This window comes from Littorina saxatilis, linkage group LG1 (genome assembly GCF_037325665.1).
Source record: "Littorina saxatilis isolate snail1 linkage group LG1, US_GU_Lsax_2.0, whole genome shotgun sequence".
Lineage (NCBI taxonomy): Eukaryota > Metazoa > Mollusca > Gastropoda > Littorinimorpha > Littorinidae > Littorina > Littorina saxatilis.
In genome coordinates this window covers 38,426,689-38,446,758 of record NC_090245.1, presented here as the reverse complement: position 1 = coordinate 38,446,758, position 20,070 = coordinate 38,426,689, and the positions used below count along the sequence as shown (strand labels likewise).

General features: G+C 44.1%; 1 protein-coding gene across 1 annotated transcript in view; it reads right to left on the bottom strand.

The window, feature by feature from the left end:
- Positions 1-20,070, bottom strand: part of LOC138969046 (origin recognition complex subunit 6-like) — a 591,738-nt gene that overhangs the window by 494,077 nt on the left and 77,591 nt on the right. The gene's annotated exons all lie outside the window — the stretch shown is intronic.

The window sequence follows — 20,070 nt, the reverse complement described above, 5'->3', positions numbered from 1 at the left end:
ATGCCCGTCCTGAGCAGTGTGGGATTTTTTTCGCTGGATCAGTTTTGCATATTGACATAAGAGTCAGCTGCGAAATAAATTAAGCAAATTCAATCACCCTCCGTGCAGATAGGGAGCAAGCTTGAAATGATTGAAATGTGTCCAAGCGGTAGGATGTTGTTATCTGATGTCAAAATCTGGATCTGTACGTGGTGTGCACGATTGTTTACACGGGTGGGAACCGGGTCTTTTAAGCCACTGTTTTGCTGGCCTTAATTGAGCCCAAAGTGCGAAGTCTTTTTCCCGGGAAAAAATGTGTCAAAGCTTCTTGCAGCGACCTTCGTGAAGACGCCTTCGCAAAGACGACTTTGCCCAATTGATATTAGCCTTAAGTGGGCGATTGTGGTTCCAAAAGCTTAGAGTACAGAAGATGACGGCGGCTACATCCAAGGGTTTAATTGTTCAGATCCAGATGAATTTTCCCGGCGTTAAACCCACTTTAATTGAGCTCATCTCTTGCTCTGTGCCGTTCAATTTTGGGGCATAAACGTGAACATTTGGAATCGGTATATTCAATCATGACTGCAAGAAGACTGAGTGGCATTACTCGCTTGATGCGCGCTTACCCCAGGGATACGGCAGTCCGAATTTCTAGTAGAGGATATCCCCCAAGCCAATGACAATAAAGTACACGGCACACACCCAAAAAATGTAAAGACCTTGACTAAGAACAAGACATGTACAATTAACACTGCCTTCATCATTATCACTAGTCGTAGGAGAGGTCCTAAACGTCCATACCATTAAAGCTAGTGAGCAACGTCTCCTTTAAGTGCCGGACAATCGAGCCCCGCGCCGTTAATTGGTAATTAACGATCACTGAAGTAAAGGGAGATAACAAAGGCAGTGTGGCGAATTGCGGCCTAATTCATTGGGGAACACCCGGGCCGTCTTGTTAACATGCGTGACCTTATTGCATTGATTATCTCTTCGCCCGTGACATGTTTTAAAAACTTACCATTGCAGGGCCGGACCAAGTTCGTTTGGGGGGGGGGGGGGGCCCAACTGAAGGCAGGGGTCCAAAGTCCACTTTTCTTTTTCTCTGAGAGGTACATTGGATGGCCAGGGGGGGGGGGTTCCAGAACCCCAGGAACCCCACCCCCCACCCCCCCCCCCCCCACCCCCCCAGATCCGGCCCTGCATGATTGTCCAAACCAGTGCACACTTGCGTATCAGACACTGGGAACGCACACGGCACACACAACCGCGCGCGCGGTGTTATAACATGTACAATCACCTGTTGCAAATCAGTTCCTAAGTTATGGAAACATCACGGTCCGTGCTTTAAAAATCGGATGGATGAACAAACTGGCAGAAGAAATCAATAAATTCGATTTATAATCATAGTAGTTTAAGATCAAAAATACGAAACACAAGACTCTCTATCTTTCTCTCCCCCCTCTCTCTCTCTTTCTCTCTCTCTCTCTCTCCCCTTTCTCTCCATCTCTCTCACTTTCTCTCTCTCTCTCCCCTGACTCTCTCTTGGGTGTGTGTGCGTGCGTGTGTGTGTGCATGCGTGCGTATGTGTGTGCGTGCGTGCGTGTGCGTATGTGTGTGTCAGAGCAACTTCTTCAAATTAATAAACTTATTTTATTTTCTGCGTAGATATCATGAGCATGCACATGTCTGAAAAAAGGCCAGTTTTTGTACTTTGGCAGAATTTTTAAACTCATTCATGGCAGGCATGAAAACTGAAAAAAAAAAAAATCCTGAAAAAAAAATTCGAAGGCGCGTAGCGCCAAGTTTTGCAGGCGCGTAGCGCCAAGTTTCGCAGGCGCGAAGCGCCAAGTTTCGCAGGCGCGAAGCGCCAAGTTTCGCAGGCGCGAAGCGCCAAGTTTCGCAGGCGCGAAGCGCCAAGACTTCTAGGGGGGTCCGGGGGCATGCTCCCCCGGAAATTTTTTTTTTCAAGGGTGCAATTTGGTGCAATCTGGGGCTATCTGAGCCTTAAAATTGGATTCAAACATGGCCCCAAAACTATTTTACTATAACTGTGACTAGGAAAAAAAAAAAAATTAAAAAAAAAATTAAAAAAAAAATTAAAAAAAAAAAAAAAAAAAAAGGAAAAATACGGAAATTAACAAAAAATACGGTTTATTTTTTTCAAAAATACGGAAAATACGGAAAATACGGAGAATTTTCATGCCTGCATGGGTAATTCTCACAAAAATCTCTCTCTTACTGCATAAAGACACCATGCCATTTCTGGTGAAAATACCCAAAAAAAGCAAGAAGATTGGACAGTTAGTCAAGAAGATGAGTATTTCCCAATAACCGCACAGATGCTATAAAAAATGGTTCTGAGAAAACAGCGTCAAAGGTTTCCAAAATGGTGTCAAATGTTAATAAATACTTTGAAAATGACCATTTTATTGCAATAAAGAGGTTGAAAATGACAAACTTACATTGCGCAATGTTTCAATGGTGAATAAAGTACCCACAAAATGCTGAGAACCCAAAACGTGTTTTGGGGAAAACACTGTGTGCAATCTCTGGCCTTAATTCTGGCGTAGCTACAGCCATCAAACCGTTTCATACACACTTTCCCTGTCTTGCCTAGCGAGAGGCTATCCGAAAGCAATTTTTGTCTATAAAAAAAAACCAGGCATATGAGATACTATATTGTAAAATGAAACACATAAGGCCTAAAAAAAAAATAGGTGTGGTTACGGTAACCCGACCTACCCTATTTTTAGGGGCCGATCCTATAACTTTTTATTATACATTTGTCAAAACAAAAACAAAAACAAAAAAAACGAGTGCAAAAAACGCAATGAAAGCGAAAGCGCCCGTGTCGCACACTTATTTCCCTGTCAAGTAGGTTTAATTTGTACACATTAGAAAAAAAAGTAAAAAAAAAAAAAAGTGATTGCCTACCTACCTACCCTATTTTTTTTGACTATGTTACCGTAACCACACCTATTTTTTTTTTTGGCCTAAACACAAACACACACACTCGCGCACAAGCTCACACACACACACACACACTCGAACATTCATACACACCAACACACACACTTAAACACATTGACACACACACACACACACACACACACACACACACAGAGGCGCACAGTGAAAATCCTTGCTTTTATTGTATTTCATAATCATAACACAATCAGAAAACAGGGTAGAATGATAAATCCATTGTGAACACCAACAATCACGTCTGAAACACTCTTTAACACATTCAATTGTAGCTTTGTTAACTTAAATAATTATACAGTTTGTGAAGAAAATGACTAATATGTTTCCTCTATCCCTTTTGGGCTGACGCTTTTTTTATTATCCATCTTCTAAACTTAAAAAGATCTAACCATAAAAACACTTCTTACGGATCCACTGTCTGTAAACATAAAAATAACATTTAATATTGATAATAGTACAGAAAAAAACTGTTTAAAACAAGACAAATAAACTGACATCTCAAATGAAAGACTGAAAAGACAAACAACAGGATACAAACAATAAAAGTGAAATGTATATGCCGAAACAAGAAAACACTGCTCGATAGATAAGGTTCGGAAAAGAACTCAGTCTGGGTTGTATTTTGTTTGTTTGTTTGTTTGCTTAACGCCCAGCCGACCACGAAGGGCCATATCAGGGCGGTGCTGCTTTGACATTTAACGTGCGCCACCCACAAGACAGAAGTCGCAGCACAGGCTTCATGTCTCACCCAGTCACATTATTCTGACACCGGACCAACCAGTCCTAGCACTAACCCCATAATGCCAGACGTCAGGCGGAGCAGCCACTAGATTGCCAATTTTAAAGTCTTAGGTATGACCCGGCCGGGGTTCGAACCCACGACCTCCCGATCACGGGGCGGACGCCTTACCACTAGGCCAACCGTGCCGGTAGTCTGGGTTGTATCAGAGTTGATACTTTTATTGAGGCACATTTTCACACATAGGCCAGTCACTAACGAGGGGTATGTCTAAAACAGGTGGAGAAGGAGAACATGTTGAAAGCTTGCCCCTACTGAAAGCAAGAGTATTAACTCTTTCACAGCCCCTACAAACCTGAAAGAGTTATTTCTGGCGCGTGTCTATTGCGTCATGCCAACTGAATGAATAGAATCTACTATTTCAGACAACAGTACAGTCGTACCTGCGATGAAAGGACACCCTTGGGACCAGCGAAAAGTGTCCCTACATTGCAGGTGGCCTGTCATGACAGATGTATTTTGGTAGAGATGACAGACAAAGGGACCTCAAAATGTGTCCTTTCAAGGGAGGTGTCCTCTCAGGGGCCACACATGGCAGGTACCACTGTAACATTTTGCAGCAGTCCCCCATTTCTTAGCAGCAAGATGGCTAGGTTTGGGCCACTAAAGCAGAGTACAGTGGAACCCCCTTTTATAAACCTCCAAAAATCGGGAAAAATGTGGTCTTACTAGAAATGGAGGGAGTCTTAAAATGGAGGTCAATTAGCGGATGTTATGAACAGAATGTCTGGCAAATTAGGGTCTTAAAAAGGAGGAAGTCTGAAAATAATGGGGGGGGGGGGGGGGGGGGGGAACTGAAAATGGAAAATAAAATCTCTGGAGGTGCTCGCACGCAAGAAAACAATGGCAGCTGCACAGATGGCAACCCCCATTGGGTGTTCACCGACAACTCTTTTGATGACTACCAATGGACGAATTCCGGAAATAACTATGTCGGGTTTGTATAGGTTGTGAAAGAGTGAGCGCCCTTGCATGTGCTTCCTGTACACGTGTTTGGGACAAGCCCACTCGCTAGTGACTGGCCTGTAATGTCACGTGGGAAAGTTTCTCAAGGGCGGATCCAGGATCTTAAGGAAGCGAAGCGCCCGAACATGCTAGGGGGGTCCGGGGGCATACCCCCCCGGAATTTATTTTTTTCAAGGAAGCAAAATGCTGCAATCTAGGGCCACCTGAGCTCAGAAACTGTCATTTAATCATATATTCTCTCTCTCTCTCCCCCCCCCCCCCCCTTTAGCCCCCCCAATCCGCCACTGTTTCTCTGCGTGACCCTATTTCCCATGTGACATTATAGGCCAGTCACTAGTGAGAGGGCGTGTCTCAAACACGTGTACAAGAAGCACATGGCAATGTTTGTCTGAGCAAATGCAAGGGTACTCACTCTTTCAGAACCCATGCAAACCCTTAAGAGTTAATTCCGAAAATTGTCTATATGGCTGGCGAACACATAATCATTTCATAGACACCCTCACCCACTTGCCAAGTTCCAGCATTTCTTGCCTTCACAAAATGCGAGTCTGATGTTTGAACACAAAAGCAGAAACAAAAACAACACACTAGCTCTGACCAACAAAACAATTGTCAAATTAATGATGCAGAAGCAGAAAAGCATACTATACCCAACTTCCTGATCTTTCAGCAACATCAATACCTACCTGTCAAACAGATTTAAACACACAGTCCTTCCTATGTAAATGATTCGACTCACCATCTGCCCAGTCTAAAAACTGGATAAAGCTGGTCTGATCAGTCCACTTGGACTGATACACAAAATCGAAAGCATGTATGTTTTCTGTGCAAAGTGGGATTGTTTTTCTTAAAAACCACACGTGTCAATCTGCACAATGTATTAAATTATAAATAAATCCAAACCTGAACCCATGTAATAGTGCTTTGACAGATCTGAGATGGTCTTTCTTTATTTGGTGTTTAACGTCGTTTTCAACCACGAAGGTTATATCGCGACGGGGAAAGGGGGGAGATGGGATAGAGCCACTTGTCAATTGTTTCTTGTTCATGTGACAGGGGAGGCTACCGCTCCTTTCACAGCAGACTCTGCACCCGAGTTGTTGGCCTTTAAAAGTCAACACCGGTGTATTGTAGAATTCTGTTTGTGATGGGGTCTGGTGGTTTCCGATTGTCTGTATGTTCATGGAAACCTTCGGGTTTGCATAACAGTTTTTATAGGGCTAAGAAATTAGCCCTAACATTTTCAATCCTGTTTGATTGCACTTCGCTTCCCGAGGTGATCGTAGTGTTTCGGCACACGGTTACATCTGGCGCTTGCGAGCAGGGATGGGACTCGGCATGATATGTTCAGGTAATGGCATAATATGACCACTGAACATTTTTGTGCTGTTCCCATTCTGCGAACTTGGGATGGACAGTGGTCCCCCGGTTCGGAACTTCGGGACGAAGTTCATTCAAACGGGGGCGATTGTGACAGGGGAGGCTACCGCTCCTTTCACAGCAGACTCTGCACCCGAGTTGTTGGCCTTTAAAAGTCAACACCAGTGTATTGTAGAATTCTGTTTGTGATGGGGTCTGGTGGTTTCCGATTGTCTGTATGTTCATGGAAACCTTCGGGTTTGCATAACTGTTTTTATAGGGCTAAGAAATTAGCCCTAACATTTTCAATCCTGTTTGATTGCACTTCGCTTCCCGAGGTGATCGTAGTGTTTTGGCACTCGGTTACATTCACAAAAGCACTAATCAAAAATTTGCTCCAGGGGCTTGCAACGTAGTACAATATATTACCTTACTGGGAGAATGCAAGTTTCCAGTACAAAGGACTTAACATTTCTTACATACTGCTTGACTAAAATCTTTATAAAAATTGACTATTTTCTATACAAGAAACACTTAACAAGGGTAAAAGGAGAAACAGAATCCGTTAGTCGCCTCTTACGACATGCTGGGGAGCATCGGGTAAATTCTTCCCCCTAACCCGCGGGGGATGTCATTTTAACCCAACGCTGTTAGGTGACATGCTTATATTACGTACTTGTACTGTGCTTAATATACAGGAGTACACATATCACAAAATGTTGTTACATACTGTAAATAGCATTGCATCCACTAACAATTATAGTTACTATAACTCAAACTCAATATGGAACACAAAAACTTTATTAACAAAGGTTTGTAGCATACGATCCAGGGCAATCTTTCTTTCAACGATATACTATAGTCCCTGTTATAACACTACAATGTATACACTGTAAATCTGAAATGCTGAAAGGCAGCTAGTGAAAAAATTACATTGTAAGAAATATAATCATTCTCTGCTTTTGAATACTGGCCTAAAGCCTGTCCTTATATGGGAGAAGTAAACTAAGCGAAGTATACTTCGCGAAGCTGGCAGCATGAAGCTTTAGCACTGAGTTTTCGGTAAAAAGACTTTGCGAAGACTTTGCGTAGTTGACTTTCGGGCTCAATTAAGGACGGGCTTTACCTTGACTGTTTTGCTCGCATTTCCACAGTACAGACTAGAGTTAACACTTAACTTATTTGTGCATGAGCACAACAATGCTGTACAAGTACGCTAAAAAATCTGTATGTATGAGTATTAAAACACATGGGGACTTTCACTGGTTCCACCCGGCAACTGTACTGAGTCTTAGATTGCTTAATTCTTAAAGAAAGATCAAAATCATATGAAGTATACATGGAGATATATGTATGTGAAATACATGTAATAGATAAACCTACAGAAGAACTTGGCGCAAAAAAAGCAAATCAGGCACAAACTACCTGATCTCTGGCATTGTGAGAGAAAAAAAGTGACATTAAACAGCCTTTCAAAAAAGAAACAAATACTTTTTGTTTTTAAACCATGCAAACAACATTTGACCAGAATCAACAGAAGATTTTTATATTTGGTATTGCACATTATACAACTTATCATAAAAAGCATTAACATAAGTAAAAAATATGGGGACTAACACAAACGTGGAGTGACAGCAAAGGATTATGTTCAAAAGAAGAAGACTGGTACAGCAAATCTGCTGTCAAAATCTACTTTCTCCAAATACAGAGAAAAATAAGATAAGTTTCAAATGAGGATTTCAGAAACTCAGCATATAGTGTTGCTAAAAGAGCTGACATGACATCTTTCCAGGATGGATTTCAATTATTCTTATTCTCTCAGATGCCAGGAGACCAGTTCCACACAAGTCTTACTCACAGTTGTTGTCTACATGGCTTCCTTCCCTTTGTTTCTTAGATCTGTGTGTAATAATAGTAATATTCTTGATTTAAAAAAATAAAAAGTAATGTTACAGCTATAACACATTTATTTTAAGATGGGTGTTTTTTTTTATCATAAATACATGGCACTCTGCTAATGGCAAGCGCTGTTAATAAATTAAACTGATGTTAATTCTTTCTTTCTTTCTTTCTTTTCTTTATTTGGTGTTTAACTTCGTTTTCAACCACGAAGGTTATATCGCGACGGGGAAAGGGAGGAGATGGGATATAGCCACTTGTCAACTGTTTCTTGTTCACAAAAGCACTAATCAAAAATTTGCTCCAGGGGCTTGCAACGTAGTACAATGTATTACCTTACTGGGAGAATGCAAGTTTCCAGTACAAAGGACTTAACATTTCTTACATACTGCTTGACTAAATTCTTTACAAAAATTGACTATTTTCTATACAAGAAACACTTAACAAGGGTAAAAGGAGAAACAGAATCCGTTAGTCGCCTCTTACGACATGCTGGGGAGCATCGGGTAAATTCTTCCCCCTAACCCGCAGGGGTCACAAAGTAAGTAAAAATTGTCAGATTTAGCACATATGTACAGTGGAACCCCCCTTTTAAGACCTCCAAAAATCTTAGAAAATCAGGTCTAAAAAAGGAGGGAATCTTGAACTGGTTCGATGAACTTACAGAGTTTATGAACAGAAAGTCTAAGAAAACAGGGTCTTAAAAGAGAGGAAGTCTTGAATTGGGGGGTCTTAAAAGGGGGGTTCCACTGTACTTTGAAGCAACCATGCGTAAGTTCACTGGACTAGAACAGATCTTTGGCAGAAAGAATTAAAATGGCGTGATAAACATCCCAATGCGACTTTTAAAAACATACATAATTCTTCCAAAAATATTGCACACTTCCAACATCAAAATGTGAACATGCAAAGCCCACTGAATTGAAGACATTCCAACTTCCTACGAGTTTCATTATCAAAATAGCAGAACGCATCCAACAAAGAAATATCTTCCCCATTATTTAAAAGGGAGATGGGTTAGGGTTTGGCAAGTTAAAAGCTTAAGGTGGCAATTGTTTCTTGTTCACAAAAGCACTAATCAAAAATTTGCTCCAGGGGCTTGCAACGTAGTACAATATATTACCTTACTGGGAGAATGCAAGTTTCCAGTACAAAGGACTTAACATTTCCTACATACTGCTTGACTAAAATCTTTACAAAAATTGACTATATTCTATACATGAAACACTTAACAAGGCTAAAAGGAGAAACAGAATCCTTTAGTCGCCTCCTAATACGACATGCTGGGGAGCATCGGGTAAATTCTTTCTCGTCCCAACCAATATGGGACTCCCCCTAACCCGCAGGGGGGTATCACATAAATGACATATACTGTACATAAATGAAATAAATTATAATAGATAAACTGCATATAAACTCTAGCACACAACCTGCAGACAAATTATACTCTGTCAAACTGTGTGTTGCAGGTGGGATTATGCATGAATATTTTGATGTTTCCTGTAATACAATTAATCCTCTGGTTGAGATTTCCTCCTCATGAACACAGCAAAAACAAAAGCTGTATTCATATAAGGCAATTGATATCAAAACACAAAGCCGGTGAGATAAACCAAGCGCAAGAAAAGAACACAAGCAAAGCTCAAACAACATTTTAATTACATATAAATTGTGTGCATGGAATATTATTCGGCATATTGGCATCTTTTCATAACTTCATGCTAATGCAGCTCAAACTGACAATAACCATCCGCATCCTTCACAAAAGCATGATTTGTCAACAACAAAATAATCTTTGAAAAAAAGGTCTGTAACACATTCAATTAACCAGCAAGACAGTTCTGCTTTCATAAGACAGAGCTCCAACAATAAAAGCATAAACCCCTGAAAATCTAGAGGAGTCCAGGATTTGTTTTCATTTACATTCCAAACTGTGCAATATTTGAGCACACATACTTCTTGGAAATTCCTGAATTTGTGGGTATGTAATCGTTGAACGCTAAAGGAGAGGAAGAAGCGGATAAGTGGGAGCCCTAATAACTATGCTGATCTATCATGTTGCTTTCCATTCCTTGCACAGTAAATGCTCTGAAAATTGTGTCTGAAACAAAAACGAAAGGGTAGATAGTATTGCACACCAAGCAGAAGGCAGATATCTACATTTTTTCCAAATAACTGATTTTAGTCAATAAATCATTTGTAACATACTTGCTGAAAGGACTCCCCAAGATATCAGAAACAAGTATATCGAATGCTGACTTATATATGATCTAGTAGGATACACTGGTCCCCACATTAGGTTGGTGACTTTAAAAGTAAATGGTAAGACTGGCCTATGGGTCCTACTAGAAGTGGATCATCTAACAAGTACTCCTCGCTCCTCATTGTCTCTGTCAACGCCCACCTGCAACCAGTTGCTTCCCTTCATATGATAAACCAAGCATCAGGCTTTATGCCACAAAAAGGAGCCTTCAGATTCTACTAAGTGGAGGGAATTCTGGGAATGGAAAACCTTTTTGTGAAATGATGAAAGTCCTTCGGTGATTGGTCAATGCGTTTCTGTGTTAGGAGTGCCAACATTGTGTCATTCACGCTTGATGTCAGTGTTGATTTTGATTTTGATTTTTTAATCTTTCAATTCTTCTTTCCTTTTTCTTAACCCTTATTATAACAGCATGTATCACCAACCTGCAGTGAATAAATCATTCATCTTATATCTTAGAAGTTCTAAATCTAAACAACAAGATTACAAGTTCTGTAACATGCAACAACGTTTGCACGATTGCGGCACTAGTGAGTTATTTCCTTTGAAAAGTTTCCCAAAAGGTGCACTATCACTGCGCATCGACTGAAGCCAATGATTGATATTTACTTGTGTTAGATGATCCACTTGTGGCCCTACACAATAAAATAAGAAAATTATTCCCCCCCAAAATGTGAGTTTGTATGTACGCATATACTGTATGCTCAAAAAGTGCTCCAACGCATCTGCTAGAAAAAAAAATGGAGATAAAAATTCATAAACTGTAATCTATAGTCATTGTTTTAATGTAAAACAACTGGCACCTAACTGAACAATAGCTGGCCCGTAATTTGTATCGGCATGATCTGAAGGCAAATATGAAGATATTAATTAAACTTCTTATAACAATTTATTTTGGTACAACATGCATCTACAAATTTGGGCACAATTTAAACAAGACAAAGGCTGAAGCCTGTATACAGATACCCCATATTGTGTAGGCACCTTTTGTTTTTTGCATGATTAAAAAAGCACATACATAGATTTGCACAATTTTTCAGATGACTTGCGTTGAAGAAAATCTTAGTGACCTACAGGCAGACCAAAAAATGCAGGCAGTATAATTTTTTTGAGCAATATTTCTGGAAGAGGTTCTCATACAGACTAAACAAACTAAAATGTTTATATTATGTGAACACATGCAAAAGGTTTGGAGAATGATTCCTCTTCAACAAACAAAGTAGTTTTTCCCCCTCTGGAATCTTCATTTGAAGCATTAAAAATACTAAAATGAGCTATCTGTCTGTTTGTTTATCTGTTGCACAGTCTGTCTTTATGCTTTTATCTTTAGCATCTCTTCCAAGTTGCTAAGCTCTGAACAGGTAGCTGGTATTTTTTCCTTAACATTCAGTAAAACTACTGATGATCCAAAAGCGAAATAATGCTTTAAATTGTTGGCATCTCTTTTCTGGTCTTTTCTCTTCACTTTGCATAGGGGCTTCCCTTATAAAAGCAAAATTGAGCATATGAATTACAGAAGGTGCAGGTAACACACATTAGAACACCAAAAAATCCACACACAAATCTAATCTTTTCTTGTTTTTTAGCGAGTCACTGTGAAGCATAGTGGAGAAAATTTCACCACTCTTCTTCAGAGGTGCTCAGAATCTCTTCATGGAACAGGCCAAGTCCAATATGTTTGCAAAGTGATGTCTTATAGGCCCTCCAAAAAGGAATCTATGCCATTACGTTTTGCCTCAATCCGCTTCAAAACTCAAGCAACATGTCACGACTTCAGCTTGGAGAAGTCAACACAACATCTCAACCATTCATCTTTGTATAGTCAGTATTTCAGAGGCACTCAGAAATACTCTGCTTTTCCAAACTCCCCGCTTGAGCATTGTTTTTCTGTGTACTTCAAAACCACTTCATTGAAGGTACAGTCTTTCTTTCTTTATTTGGTGTTTAACGTCGTTTTCAACCACGAAGGTTATATCGCGACGGGGGAAGGGGGGAGATGGGATAGAGCCACTTGTCAATTGTTTCTTGTTCACAAAAGCACTAATCGAAAATTTCTTATCAAATTTTCATTTAATTAATATACTTACCAACTCACATAAATAGCATTAACTTCAGTTTGATGCGTTAGACATTGAAGCACTGACCCTGGTAACAGGGGGAGATAACTCCCAAAACAAAACAAACCCTTGACAATGGGTCCCGGGAGTTACCTCCCCCCACCGGCTGCCCGCGCATGCGCTGGACATACTGCCGGTATAGTCATTCCCACTGAAACACCACCTTAAACCACACAAAGCGGGGTAGGTAGGGAGGGCATTAACTATGTGAGTTGGTAAGTATATTAATTAAATGAAAATTTGATAAGAAATTTTCGATTAAATAACATATTCTTACTACAACTCACATAAATAGCAGATTGCTACACAAGGAGGCGGGAAACTCACCTAAACCTTCGGTAGAACCTGGCCAGCTGCCACCATGGCAGGCAAACAGCTCGAGCCATCTTGCCTAGTGCTGGCAATATCACGTAGATAAAAGTTTATGAAAACGTCTTCAGACTTCCAGTATGCTGCTCTGAGCACTTCAGTCATCCTGCCTGAGCGCAAGACCGCTAGAGAGGCGGCCCAGGCTCTCGCCTCATGCGTACGAGGCGACCGTAATGGGAGAACGGAGCGTCCCCCCCCCATGTGTCTGCCACCACTCATATGCTTGCCTTATAAGCCCGGCAGACCATCTCGCCAAAGTCGTCTTAACGATATCCTTATCCCTGGCTACGTTTAACGAGATGAAAAGCAATTTCTGAGATGAAGCTCTTAACGGAGCCGTGCGAGACAGGTAAGCCCGCAGAGCCCGGACCGGGCAGTTCAAGAGGTCAGGGTCACCGCGCGGTAAAATAGAACGCAGCGACTGTATGTTCACAACAGGAGACGGCTGGTTAGGTTTTTGATTCTTTGCTAAAAACACAGGCGAAAAACGCAAGATAACCGAGCCATCTTTTCCGAAGGAAATATCCTGATTAAGTCCAGAAAGAGCGTGAACCTCGCTTCCCCGACGCGCTGACGCAAGCAAAATAAGTAGGAGAGTCTTCTTAGTAAGGTTAGACAGACTAGCCTCTTTCAAAGGTTCGAAAACCAAGGAGCGCAAAAATTCCAGTACCAGTAAGAGATCCCAGGCTGGGACAGACGTTCTGCGTGAAGCAGAGCTAAGAGCGGAACCTTTAATGACACTTGCGATCACCCCGTCCAGGGCAATAGAGCGTCCCAACTGCTTGAGGGTAGTGGAAATGGCAGAACGACGTACCCTGAGGGTAGACGCCGTCCGACCTTGGGAGGACAGCCAAGCCAAATGATTTGCAACCTGCATAGTACGTGGAGACAACGGGTTAACGCCGTTAAGACGACACCACTGGGCCCAAGCAGCCCAATGGGACGAATAAACAGCAGAAGTAGATCTTCTATGCGCCTTCTGCACCAATGTCAGAGTGAGGTCTGACGCCCCAGCGCGCTTCAACGCTCTCCTGACAGAACCCAAGCGTGTAGAGCCAGGAGATGAGGGTCCCTGTGAGGGATCCCCGACCTCGGTTGCAGAAGCTCCCCTTCTCGAAGATCGAGAGGAATGGGTGGACCGTCGGCTAGACGAAGAAGGTCCGGAAACCACGCCTGGCTCGGCCACAACGGCGCTATGAGAACCAGCCTTGGCTTCTCCAAGTCCGCCTTTCTCAGAACCTTGCTCAGCAACGGAATGGGAGGGAAGGCATAAGCTACCAGATCCTTCCAGTCTATTTCCATGGCGTTGACCTCCCAAGCCTCCGGGTCGGGCACTGGAGACACGAAGACTGGGAGACGCCGAGAGAACCGGGTGGCAAACAGATCCACGAGGGGTTTGTCCACCTGCGTCCACAGACGCCGCAGTGCTTGGTGTGCGATAGTCCACTCCGAGTGCAGGATCTGCGAAGTGCGACTGAGTGAATCTGCCAAGATGTTCAGGCACCCCGGAAGGTACTTCGCTGAAATCACAATTCCCTGAAGGAACGCCCAAGCGAGAATCTCGCAAGCCCTGTTGGACAGAACAAGCGAGCGCGTACCCCCCTGCTTGTTCAGGTACGCTGCCACAGTTGTGTTGTCCGTGTGGATCAACACATGCTTGCCCCGCAACGAGGCGACAAACTCCCGAAGCCCGAGGCGCACTGCTTCCAACTCCAGAATGTTGATATGCAACGATTTCTGATCCTGGTCCCAAAGACCGGAAGCTGTGTTCCCCTCCAGATGAGCTCCCCAACCCTGAAGGGACGCATCGGTAAAAAGATGCAACTCCGGGGGGGGCAAGGAAATCGGAACGCCCTGAGCCAGCCAGGCCGAATCCAACCACTGCCTTGTTGACTCCAGGAACCATCCCTGAAGAGGAAGAGACAGATTCCAACCTTGCGAGGCTGGATCCCAGGCAGAGTTCAGAAACGCCTGAAACGGTCGTTTGTGAACTCTGCCCAGAGGAATCAGGGTAGACATCGACTCCATCTGGCCCTGGAGTGACGCCAACACCCTGACAGGCGCGTGGCGGAGGCTTGACAGAGACCTGACCAGATCCTGCAGCTTGTCTATCCTCCGCTGGGCGGGACGCACAGTCCAAGCTAGGGTGTCGAACACCATGCCCAGATAAGTGAACTCCTGAGAGGGAACCAAGTCGGACTTCCCTTGGTTCACGAAGAAACCTAAGTCTCTCGCAGTCTGCAAGACTATCTGGGTGTGCTGCCCGCACAGGGACTCTTGTTGACTCAGAATCAACCAGTCGTCCAGATAAACTCTGAGACGAATCCCTTTCTGGCGCACTAACGCGCAAAGCTGGCGCACTATCATGGTGAAAATCCAGGGTGCTAAAGAAAGCCCGAACGGCAGCGCCCTGAACTGGAACACCCTGTCGCCCCACAGGAACCGCAGCCACTTTCGATCTGACCTGTGCATCAGAATGTGGAAGTACGCGTCTGTCAGATCGATGGAAGTGACCCAGTCCGACGGACGAAGGGCCTCCCTGACAGACGCTGGAGTCTCCATCTTGAACGGAACTTTCCGGAGAAAGCCGTTCAAGGGAGACAGATCCAACACCGGTCGCCAACCCCCTGACGCTTTCGGGACGACAAACAGTCTCCCGTAAAAGCCAGGGGACCGACGATCGATGACCTCTTCTACCGCTTGCTTCCGCAAGAGCAGTAGAACTTCCGCCTGAATAACGGCACAAGCCTCTGGATCGGCGGGGAACTTGAACCTGGGTGTTGTCCTGGTTAGAGGGGCCTTGTCCTCCAACCAGAGCAACCGGAACCCCGATCAAACCACTCCCGTAACCCAAGAGTTGCTCGTAAGAGCCAACCAAGCTGGAACGGCCCTTGAGAGGCCGCCCGCTACCAAAGGGGTAGGGGCTAGGGGAGTGGCTGGATCGGGGAGCCTTCATTGGGGGTTAGGCTTGCCACCTGACCCCTTCTTCCCGAAGGAAGGTCTCTTATTGTAGGGGCGAGAACGGCTGCCGCCCCTGTGCGACCTCGTCTTCTGCCCAGAGCCGCGAGAAGATGAAGGCGGCGCCGAACCACCTTTTTTCTGACCCTGCTTAAGGGCAAGCTCAGACAGCTTAACAAAATGCAAGTCCTTCGCATCTTGAGACTCTCGCCTGAGAGCCTCAAGAGACTCAGGACCCAGTAGGCTCTGACTCGCGAAAGGAGAAACTTTCAAAGCCTCAACAGTGGCTTTATCCGACAGTCTCGAGTCCTTCAACAGAGCTTCGCGACGCCACATCACGGCCTGCGTGTACAACTTGGCCGAAGTTGCGGTCTGCTCAGCTACGATCTTAGCAAGAGCTGCTAACAAAGTTACAACATCTTCTTCCACCGCGTCGTCCCGGAACTTAAAGGGCTCCAGCGACACAGAGATGGATCTGGACAACGCTCTAATAAGAGTGTCAGACACGGAAGACAATTCGAGAGAAACTCTCCCAGCTTCCTCAATCGCGATCACACCGGCTTCGGTACAGACTGAAGGCCTCTCCTTCTTGTACCCATCCTTCCGTAAGTTCGCCAGCTCCGGAGTGACCTGAAGCGGGGAACTTGGAAGCGCGAAAGAATCGATCAAATGAACAGGCTTCCCGTACAGCCTAGGTTTACGGTTCAAATCCGCCGGCATGCGAGAACAATCACTCGGCGATGCCAACCAATTTTGAACAGACTCCGGCGCATCCCCATGTGCAGTTAAAAGAGGAACGATGCTATCGGAATTGGCACCCAGGACCCTAGCCATCTGATAGGCTATAGAGGGAGACTCCCGAAACCGGAAGCGGACACCAGCCTCACTGTCCCCCCGGAAATCGCCAAACGCGGAAGGAGGTGCTGCTAGCCGTGAAGACGAAGTTGACACCCCTTCCGCAAAATATCTAGAGGTAACCTCAGCGGCGGCACTCAGCGCGCGTGAGAAACTCCTCTCAACCCGAAAGTTGTGTTCCGCCTCAGAAGAGTCGCCACAATCTTCGTCAACATCCCCATCATCAACAAAGATGTCCGATGAAGACCGATCATGACCGGAACCATCATTGTCCCTAAACGGAACTGATGAACTCGTCGTACCGGAACCCTGTGTAACCACACCAAGGGGAGCCGGTATAGCCGAGCTGCTACCACTGGTAGCTGGCAATCCGGAAGGAAAGGCGACCGGAAACACACCTGTGCTTTGACCGGAAGCCGACCCAACCTGTCCCCCGCCGACCACAGCCGCCTGAGCGGAAGTGAAGGCAGGAAACGGATTGCCGTTACCACCAACGACCGGAACCCCCGTAGGCTGTGAACCGGAAGTCGATGGTAACGAAATGAAAGTGCCACGATCTCTCGGAAGAGATCCTGTGGCCGGAAATCCCTTTGCCGAAGCAGTTGAACCCAAGTACGAGGGACCGGACGTACCGGCCCCAGCGTCAAGGGTGGAATAACCGTCGAGATGAGCAGCACGCATTTGCGCCGAACACCCCGAACTTCCACTAACACGTACCTGATCGGCCGAAGCCGAAAGCTGAGGATCAGCAACGTCCGCCGACGTAATCGTAGCAGAAGGAAGAATCCTCGACAAAGAGGCAACGTTGCCAACCCCTGGAGGCAAAGCTGGAATGGTGGAGTAAGACACACCCCTGTCAGTAGCCAGCATCTCCCTCATTTGATCCTTGAAAGTAGAAAAAAGAGCAAACAATTCATCGCGGGAGACCGCCTGAGTCTCTTTCTCCTGCGGCGACAACACAGGCATGCTAGCAGGAGGATCAATCGAAACACGCAACGACTCCTTGCTCACCGGATCAAACACATTGACCAGAGGTCGTTTCGCCGGCGAAACTTTATCTTTATCTTTCGAACGCGACTTCTTAGATTTACTTTTAGACGAAGACGCAGACCCAGAACTGCCCAGCGGCGACCCCACCTGTACCTGCTTGGCAGAGCTCTTATCCTTGTCCGCCATCGAAATGACAAGTCACAACGAGAAAATTTCGCAAAAATAATACAAAATTCAAAAATGCAAATGGCGGCATGCACCCGTAACACCGGGCACTGCCTACACTAGGTTGAAGTAACAAAAAACTCCAGAAATCGGAGTCAAAAGTTCCGCAACCGGCAGACAAAACAAAAATGCAAATGGCGGCATGCGCTTGTAACACAGCGCTCTGCCTACAGTAGGTTGAGACAACAAAAGACCCCAGAAATCGGAGCAAAAAGTTTCACAACCCAAAAATAATCAAGCAAAAGAAGGCAGGCACCTAAACAACGGTGCTCCTACCTGAAAGCGCCAAGTTGACGAACAGAAAAACTTCGTAAGACGAAGTGCAAAAATTTCAACAACAATTACAAAATGCAAATGGCGGCCGGCACCGGTTAACAGTGCCCTGACCGTTATAAGCCAAGTTGAGAAGAACAAGAAACTCCGACAAGTTAGAGTCAAGTTCCCCAACAAAATACACTTTGCAAATGGCGGCAAGGCAAAACAAGATAAACAAGAAAGATCTCACCGTAGTAGAGGCAAGAAGCGTTCAGACTTCAAAGGGTCAACAGCCTACCGTGGCAGGCCAGCGGCTGAAGAAAACAGCCAGAGTGCAAACACGTCTATTCGCTAGCGTGTTGAAGAAGGGAATGACTATACCGGCAGTATGTCCAGCGCATGCGCGGGCAGCCGGTGGGGGGAGGTAACTCCCGGGACCCGTTGTCAAGGGTTTGTTTTGTTTTGGGAGTTATCTCCCCCTGTTACCAGGGTCAGTGCTTCAATGTCTAACGCATCAAACTGAAGTTAATGCTATTTATGCGAGTTGTAGTAAGAATATGTTATTTAATCAAAAATTTGCTCCAGGGGCTTGCAACGTAGTACAATATATTACCTTACTGGGAGAATGCAAGTTTCCAGTACAAAGGACTTAACATTTATTACATACTGCTTGACTAAAATCTTTACAAACACTGACTTTATTCTATACAAGAAACACTTAAGGGTAAAAGGAGAAACAGAATCCGTTAGTCGCCTCTTACGACATGCTGGGGAGCATCGGGTAAATTCTTCCCCCTAACCCGCGGGGGGTAGTCATCGCCGAGACTACGAGACTATTTTAAGATAGTCTCGACTAACCACACCAAAAGACCCAGATGGATCACGCTCACCTCCGCGTAGCGTGCGACCGTAGTACTTACTGAACCTATTTTGTCTCATTCTGAGCACATTTTTAGAGTAAACATGACATATTTATATATTTTTGAATTTAGGAAAAGATGAGGAATACAATGCGATCATTTTTTAATCTGTAACGAAAAATTCGATTTTAACGACAACTTTAATGAGCAAACTAATTTACTAATTTTTAAGAGTCCAAGCTGAAATGCAATCCTATAGTCCGGACTTTGTCGAAGATTGCTTGACCAAAATGTCAATCAATTTTGTTGAAAAATGAGGGCGTGACAGTGCGGCCTCAACTTTCACTAAAAGCCGGATATGACGTCATCAAAGATATTTATCGAAAAAATGAGAGAAAAAAACGTCTGAGGATATCATACCCAGGAACTCTCATGTGAAGTTTCATGAAGATCGGTCTAGTAGTTTTCTCTGAATCGTTCTACACGCCCACACACACACACATACACCAGACCCTCATCTTGATTCCCAGTCAACGTTAAAACATTTAGTCAAAACTTGACTAAATGTAATTTTTGCTGAAACAATTTTGCAAACTGACAAAAGTGTCGCTAACAAAATTATACAAATGCAAAAATTCCCACTTAACATGGGAAGGCTGTAGATTTCTGATATATGTCGAAGTAATAGGATGATGTTATCCCATGTAAAAGCCTGAACAGATCAGTGATGGTGCATGTGACGGCTTAAACGATAAGGACTGTACCTTTAAACAATAAACATATGGCATTTCCACAACAACAAAATTCACCAGCTAAGGCAAATGCAAACATATCCTCTGTTTTGCATACTTTTCTCCGTGTTTTGTGAAACGAAAGACAAAAGTTATGACTAGCTGGCAGGTTAAGTCAATATGCCCTGCAGATTTTAAATATGAATCAGTGCAGGTACCACTGCAAACACTTTGAATACAAATGTAGTGGCAAAGCATACCCCACCAATGTGGAGTCAATTCTTAGCATAAATAATAATTTGCACATTTTCTGCTGTTTGCACACTTCCAATATCTTTTCTTTCACCGAGTAAGACGCACGCTGAAGCAGCTTTTTCAATACCATGCAAACTCTAAGGGTCCACAGTATGATGAAGTGAAGAGTTCACCCAACCTTTGGGACAAAAGGAGACGATCACAA